This window comes from Apteryx rowi, unplaced genomic scaffold, assembly GCF_003343035.1.
Source record: "Apteryx rowi isolate R43461 unplaced genomic scaffold, aptRow1 scaffold_284, whole genome shotgun sequence".
Classification (NCBI taxonomy): Eukaryota; Metazoa; Chordata; class Aves; order Apterygiformes; family Apterygidae; genus Apteryx; species Apteryx rowi.
In genome coordinates this window covers 216,715-224,397 of record NW_020449241.1, presented here as the reverse complement: position 1 = coordinate 224,397, position 7,683 = coordinate 216,715, and the positions used below count along the sequence as shown (strand labels likewise).

General features: G+C 43.7%; 1 protein-coding gene across 34 annotated transcripts in view; it reads left to right on the top strand.

Moving 5' to 3' along the window:
• FGGY (FGGY carbohydrate kinase domain containing) overlaps positions 1-7,683 on the top strand; it is a 343,412-nt gene that overhangs the window by 185,408 nt on the left and 150,321 nt on the right. For 2 of the 34 annotated variants that reach the window (XR_003254071.1, XR_003254065.1), the window contains exon 1: positions 26-316. The exons of 31 other annotated variants lie outside the window; for them this stretch is intronic. The gene's annotated coding sequence lies outside the window, so the exon portion shown is untranslated. Of the gene's footprint in view, positions 1-25; positions 317-5,180; positions 5,320-7,683 lie in introns of those variants that run through there. One more of the 34 variants, XR_003254066.1, reaches the window with a different exon arrangement.

The following is a 7,683-nucleotide window of genomic DNA, read 5'->3' as shown; positions in this document are numbered from 1 at the left end:
AAAAAAAAGGAGTTCAGGGCGAAGCTCCACACGCGGGCCCCCAAATGCAAACCAGATGCCGGCACCGGCCGGGGCCGCCTTCAAAGGGGAGCGGGGGCGGCGCGGCCGCGGCCGCCTCCCCTCCCTTCGCCTCGCCTCGTCTCCCCTCCCCTCCGGCGCTCCAATGAGGGGAGGCAGCGCAAGCGCGGCCGGGCCGCGGGGAGTGCGCCGCAGGCTTCCCGGCAGCGGCGGCCGCCGGGAAATTGCCCTGTCAGGAAAAGCGCGGTTTCCCTAGCCCGCTCCCCGCGCACCTCATATAGTGTTTCAGTGTGGACAAGTAAGTGACTGGCGCTCTCCGAGCCCCCGGCGGGCTCCCCCGCCTCAGCGGGGCCGGCGCCCCTCCCCCCTCTCCCCTCTCCCCCCCCCCTCCGGCGGGGGGCAGCGCGCTGCCTCCTCCGCGCCACCCGCCGTTGGGGCGAGCAACGGTCGCGGCGCTGCCGGGCCCCTGCGGCCGACGGGCCTGTTCCCCTTCCCGCCCCCCCGCGCTGCGTGCTGAAAACGCGGCTGCGTTCAGCAAACTCCTTCCCTCCTCGTGAGCGGCTGCTGAGTGGAAAAAAAAAAATCATATCGCGATTTTTTGAGAGCGGGGCGCTTTTAAAAAGACGCAACACCCCACGCGGTGTTTCCCCCGAGGAAGGCACCCAGCCCCCACCACCTCCAGGCCGCATGCTGGTTGTCCAGGGCGTGCGTTGGAAGTGAGATTAAACTGCCCTGCATCAGTTTCAACTGCCTGGTTTTCACATACCTGCGGGGCATTAGAGGACTCGCGTTCTGGTTCCCCTGCCTGGCCTCCCTAAGATTGCTTTTAGTGATGTTTTCTAAAAGCACAGCCTATATATAAAACTTAAATGAGAACGGGTCTGCCCTTTTTCACAGTGCCTCTGTGCTGACAGGCTCCAGGCAGGATGGGGAGTGCGAAGCGCCTGGGGAAGCGCTTGAGGTTTCGCAGGAGTGAGGCAGGCACATGGCTTCCTGCTCATSCCTCCTCTTGTCGAGGGCCGTGTAGGAGTCACCGTTTTTCCTGCTGCCTTTCCTTGATTTGTTCATGTGCTTTAAATGGCAGCACACAGTGACCTAATGTAGACAGATGGGACACGTCCCTCACTTCCATGCTTGCTTAATCCTCCTGATCCCTGGGAAACTTCCTTAAATGTGCTTCTCGCCCTTAGCTCTGGCTGTTGGTTTCCAATCTTGTATCGCTGAGACGGGTACTGCTGCCATTCCTTTCCTCTTGCTGCTCACTTCTACTGCTGCTTCCTTACTCCTTTCCCTCTTGCTGTCCTCTTGCATCTCTGATTTCTCGCACCTTTGCGGCACTGTCTCTTTTAGCACCATCTTTCTGGACGGCTGGCCAAATATTCTCGTAGAGCTTGTGTGCTGGTGTGGAGCCCACCCCAGTAACCTCGTGGAGTTCACTTGTGCTCCATACCAGACCTCCCCTTAGGGGCTGCTTAGAAAGTAATAAACAGGCACATTACTGTGAAGGTGGTCTTCTCATAACTGATTTTTCATCCTCATGTGTTCACTCATCCTTGAAGACCATTCGCTTAATTTACTAATATTAACTTTGTGCTAAATGTATGAAAATGTAGTACTAAAACATACTGAACTTTTAAAGTGTTTTTAAATATTGATGGTCCCCTTTCCTACATGACTATAAACTGGGATATTGTGTTTAAAAGAATAAAGTCTTTTTGCTTTTCTCTGGGAAGGGTGCCTGGGATAGGATGAAAGAAGAGAGCAGAGGGAATTGGGTTCTTGTAGGTACAGCTGTTCCCAGCTGTAAGAATCGGGGCAGAAATAAATTTACAGTGTCAGGAGAGACTAAACTGGTGCTACCCTGGGAAGTCTTATGTGGATTCTCATCAACTTCTGTTACTCTATGCTGTGTCTCCTACAGTGCTAGAGTTAAGTTATCATTTGAAAATGTTGGTTCTCTGGAATAAATCATCCTCTTCCCAAATGTGATTTCTCATCTGTTTTGTTTCTTTTACTTCCTCAGTAAGTCTGCCTACTTTCTTCCCTTAAGCCATTCCTCCTTTAAGCCTTCTTTTGATTTTGATTCTGTTAGAGGTTGATCTGTTTTCTGAGAACTGGTAGACTAACAGGAGAGTCTCGGAATAGCTGTCCTCTGTGTTCCTGTTTTGTATTTTGGGCTTTTCTAATGATTCAAGTTCAATTTTTCCCTTGTACTGGCTACTGGAATATCTATGTATCTGGTTTGCAAAATCAACGGTATTGGCATGGTCTTAGTAGGAATTGTGTTTCTGAACTTCTTTTTCAAATGGAAATCTCTGTGAAGAGCATTGTTTGTCCTTTGGATCTTGTTAATATTTTTTGGTTGGTGTCTTGAGCTACCTGCAGTTTCCTGTCTGCGTTTCCACATGCAAAGGGAAAGTATTCAGACTGATCATAAGATAAAGTTTGAAAACTGGTGGCATTCAGCTATCTGAGGCAGGCAAGCTTACAAGCTCTTGGCTACTGAGATGTTGTGAGAAAGCCATTGAAGGAACTTCCAGAGAGGTGTTGGCCTGGTATCTTCTAGATCTTGTCTTCTCAGGATTTTGAAATTGTGCGTCTGACAAGATCATTAAGAAGGCAGATTCTTCATTTATTAAAAAACAAAACAAAACCCAGAAAGCTGTATATTTAGGGAAGAGACCTCACTGGGTTCAGATAAGCAGATGTGATTCTTCTTTCTCTGAAAAAAAAGAGAGAGTTGTAGACACGTTACACCATGTATGGTGTATCTAGATATCTGATTTGCGTGTGGAGTATGTGTTTCTTTTAACGTAGCCTAACGTGCAACCTCACTTCCTCTTAAGTGGTTGTGACAGGATCTTCGGGGCTAGTGCATTTGGAATTGCAGCCCAAATAAATGTTTAATTTTAAAATGACAGATTGCTTAGGGCTGTCATTCTTTCCATACTCTTACTATGCAAGACTGAACAAATACTGTATAGTAAACTTTGGAATTGGCTATTGTATAGACGCATGTTTGCTTCTGGGCTGAGCATCTTGAAAGAAGTGGTTTAGAGCACTTTTTTAAAAATTGATTTCACTGTTGCATCTACTGCTGGCCTGAGTGTTCCAGGATCTGCCAGGGGTAATTATGGACAGTTGGTTCAGATGTTGCTTAAATGTGTAAGCCTTGAYGGGAAATGCAGTGGATTTCAGCCAAAATGCTAATTTTGATGTTTTGTCATCTCACAGAACTGTGAACTCAGAACAAATTATTTTTATACTGATCTACTGATATGTAATCATGCAGCTAAGGCCAAGCTCATCCCTGATGTAGCATTGCAATCTGCAGATGTGATTACAGAGAGAGTATCAGCAGTAAGCTTAAGTTGACAAATTTGGTATCCATGGTAGTGTAGTGGCTTTATTTGCCCAGGATACCAGGTAAGTTTATGTACCCTGCGCTGAAGCTCATGATGCCAAGGCTGCTTTCCTCCAGGAATGCAGTTTAAAGCTAGTGTGTGTATGATTACGTGAACTGTAATCATGCCCTTTGGTTTGTATTGTACTATCAATTGTTTTTAAAAATAATGTAAATTTAATATATTTTATAATTTAAACGTTTTTTGTAAATTAACAGTATTGTGCTAGGGATGCCTTTACTGTGTGATTTGTTTTTTGTTTTTTTCTCCATTTCCACTATAATACAGAAGAGGATTAAACATTACTGTAAAGGTTACTATTCAGGAATCTGCCTGTCTTTCACAGCCAATGCACTGATATTATTCTAGTTATCCAGCATGGGTTAGGTTACAATGATAGAGTAGTTGAATAAGAAAGATCTTCCTTAGTGTTACTTTAATAACCAGTCATGGGTGAATCCATCAGTAATTCTGGAGGCTGTTACCTACTGTCAGCTAGTCAGGAAGCTGTTAGAGCTAGAATGAATGTATGCAATATTCAGATTGAATTGTTTTTCTACTCAGTCAATGCAAACAAGATGGTATCCTCTTTTAGAGCTTCAAGCACGCTGAGGTGTCATTTGGGATAAGTCTGATTGCCAGATCACAGCTTTTAGGGATGCATGCAGCTGCAGTGTCAAAGGAGAGAACAGACCTATCTAAACAGGTCGGTGTGAATGTATTGCGTTGATTAGAGTTGTCATGGTGTGGAGAAGAAAGGGTGCAGCTCTTAATTCTTCAGTAGATTCCTTTAGGTTTTCCTGAGTGAGAACTGTGTCTTGGCATGGACTGAGCAACATTTCCTCCGTTTGACAAATTGCAGGTTATGGCAAGCATTCAAAATCCTGCAGAGCTGTGAGTGCACCTGTGATGTTCACAAGTAGTAAGAGTTTAATGCTGAACTATTAATATGGATGGGAGTTTTGCCTTTGACGTCAGCCAGGATCAGACCCTGCTTTGGAAATGATGATCCAGTGCAAGCAGGGACAAGATAGCCCCAGATGGAACTGGAGCTGTTGGATTTCTCCAGTAGCTTGTGTCTTCTCAGCTCCATTTTGCATGTTCATGTGGCTCAGCCTTCCTTTTCCCTGAAAGATCCTGTCTGCAGCTGTTTCCTGCTGTTCTAGTGTTAAACAAGCAGTGAAGCAGAGATGAAACTGAATTTATTTCTTTTATGGGGCACAGTTATATGCTGAGAAACAAACAGGGTTTACCCCTGTCACATTCATAGCCTTTCACTGAGAGAACCAGTTTTTATTTGGCCTCTCAAGAMTATATCTGAACTGGGGGCCTGCGTGCTTTATGAGGCACGCTGCGGTATTAATCTCTTGGTTGTTGGACCGGAGAGGTTATCAGAGCATGCTACAACTGCCTGGATGCCCTGATTTCCCTTCCAAAGGAAACTTAAGGTGAACAGTAGCCTTAGTCTTCCCCAGCATACATTTGGGAGGAGCTCTTGGTTTCCTTTGTTTCAACACACTTCGAGGGCCGATGCATTGGGAGTTGCCTAAAGATAAAGTTTGAAATCTTGAGCTTTCCGTAGCCACCTCTGTGCTCCAAATYGACAGCTTTCTATTCCTGTCAGTTAACGCTAACACGTTATTTTTCTGCAGTGAGCATCTGTGAGCGTTATCTCTACTCCGGGCCAGATGTTATCTCACTCCCAGCTGTCTTGCGCTCATTACTTGCTACTTATTACTGCCACATTCGTGAACAGGTCATCCAGTGAGAGAGCAGAAAAATGCCCTGTGACTTCTCTGACCACTTTAAGATCAAGAGTTGAGTTCATCACCCACAATCTCTAGATAGCTGTGATGAGCATTCAGGATGCCGATGTAATCATGAGTGTGTGGAAGAGGTAAGTACGGAACAAGTGCTTAATGTCCCTTCTGGCTCAGGAACATCGCATCAAATGAAACTTGCAGGCGGCAGGTTCGGAACAAACCAAAGGACTTTTTCGTAGGGTGTGTAGTTAAAACTTCGTAACTCATTGCACCAGTATTTTGTAGCTGCAGGAGTTTCCCTGGTTTGAGAAAGAGCRCAAACAAACTCAGAGAGGAAAAAGCCTTCACGGTCTGTTAATCCTAAAGATACAATTTCTGGCTCAGGAAGTGCCTCTGCTGTAGTTAGCTGGCGGCTGGGAAGGTATCCTGGGGAGGTAAGACTGTATGAAAAGCGCAAGCATACGCCTTTCTTGTGGCTTCTGCTGTCTGTGGCAGGATACTGTATTAATTGGACCTTTCATCTGACCCAATGAAGCYATGCTCACTTCTTTAGTCAAGGTGCAGGATGCCATCGCTCTTACTTGATCAGTAGTACTATGGGCTTTATTTGCCAGTGATAGTTCACGAGAGTAGCTAGGAGAGCATAATTTTTCTGTTTTAGTACAGTTTTCTTCTAGAGCAGATTATAAAGAAAATCAACAACAAATCTGTTGTACATTTAAAAGAGTGTGATATTTGTTGGCAGTGGTCATGCTGATATCTTTCTGCTGTTCATGAGTGAGATTTCTATGTAGGCAGTAGAAGCTGAGAATAAATCAATTTTGGGTTCTCATTTCGTAGCCTAATTTGCTTAGTCATTTCCATTTTTCAGCTTGTGTGTTGCTTGTCTATTGTTTCAAGTGACTTAGTCTGGTGGTGGTGGTGGTGGTGTCTGTTTCAGAATGGCTTTAGAAAACAGATTCTGAAATTAGTTACACCAGGATACGCCAGGATATGCCATGCTTTATATAAGTGCAGGTGGAAGTAGTTTGCCCTGAAAATAGTTAAAATACAAAAGATAGAATGAAAGGGCAAAAGGCAGTGATACAGTAATAGCTTTGTCTTGGAGGCTGAGAGGAAAAAAAAGGTTATGGAAAGACATAACAGAATATTAGTAGATAGTGAATAATTTATAGCGAGAAAAGAAGATAAACAGTGGAAAATAATGGAATATTTTCAGTCCTGTGGTGGGATCTATTGAGAAAATGTTATAATGTTGGGGGAGGGGGCAATTAAGAAAGTTTTGGTTAAACAATCTAGGCATTATGTGACTGGGAGTTGGGGGTCCAGTTCTACTACCGAAATGACGTCTCTTCCACTATGTGCAGCTAATTTTCCTCGTTCTAACATGTGGAAAAGCTCCACAGTTTACTAGAAATTGGATGAAACTAACTAACTGTGTTYGGTTTTTAGTTAAGACAACAGCGATTAGCATACTTTCTCTAGCTTGCTTTCTATTTATTCCAGTTTTGTTATTGCTAACATTGTCTTCATGTTCCAAAGTCTCAGAGATCTCATGCATGTATGTATTTTTGTTTTGGGAAGGGAAAAGAGGAGATGAGGTGTGCTTTTGTTCCTTGTTTTTGTTTTGTTTGCTTTTGGATAGCTGAAAAATAAATGATTGTTGATAGTTAAAGCTTGGTCCCTTCGGCATTTAAGGATATTATTCTATAGTAGTACTGCTTTTCAACACAGCATTAGAATTCCCCATCTGCTCCCGCTCTCCCACGCAGACATGCACCTTCTTTGTCTCTTTACATCCAAACAGGAATTGAAGATCCTGAAAGAGGAAAGGGAGTTCACTGTCTTCAAGAAGAGATTCAAGAAGAGAGTGGTACTCCAGTACCACTGGTTTTGTTGATTTACTGCAGCCCTAAAAAGCCAACAAAGTGCTGAATTTCCTATATAATGTCCAAAATGCTTCTTTCATTTTATCTCCTTTCTGCAATTGACAAGTAGCTTTTATTTTACATATTTAGATCTTTTCATATTAAGATTATGAAGCCTAATTTGATGCCCTGTTAATCTTTTTCCTGGTGATCTGTAGAAAAGCACAGCTGCACTACTAAAAACACACTGTTTATCCATGATCTCTGGGTCTGGGCAGCCTGCAGCGTTCCAAAGATCAAAGTTTAAAACAGACGTGTCAGTCCTTCATAATTCCCTGTATTTAAGCACACGATACCACACAATCTATACTTGCAGCTGATAAATATATCTGCTGAGCTTCAGCCTGCTTGCATATGAGCGTGCAGCCTTCTTGCACTATAGCTTTAACAGAAAGGTATGTCCTGGCAATTTGATAACCATACAGTAAGGTAAGGCAAACTAGCTTAGTGGTTAGTTGTAATGAAACAGTCATCTCATTACCTAGTTATTCCTTTTAAAGTAAACAGTGTTAAGGATTTTGTCTTTTTTTTTTTTTTTTTTAAGGAATATTTTTGCAAATGACATTTTCC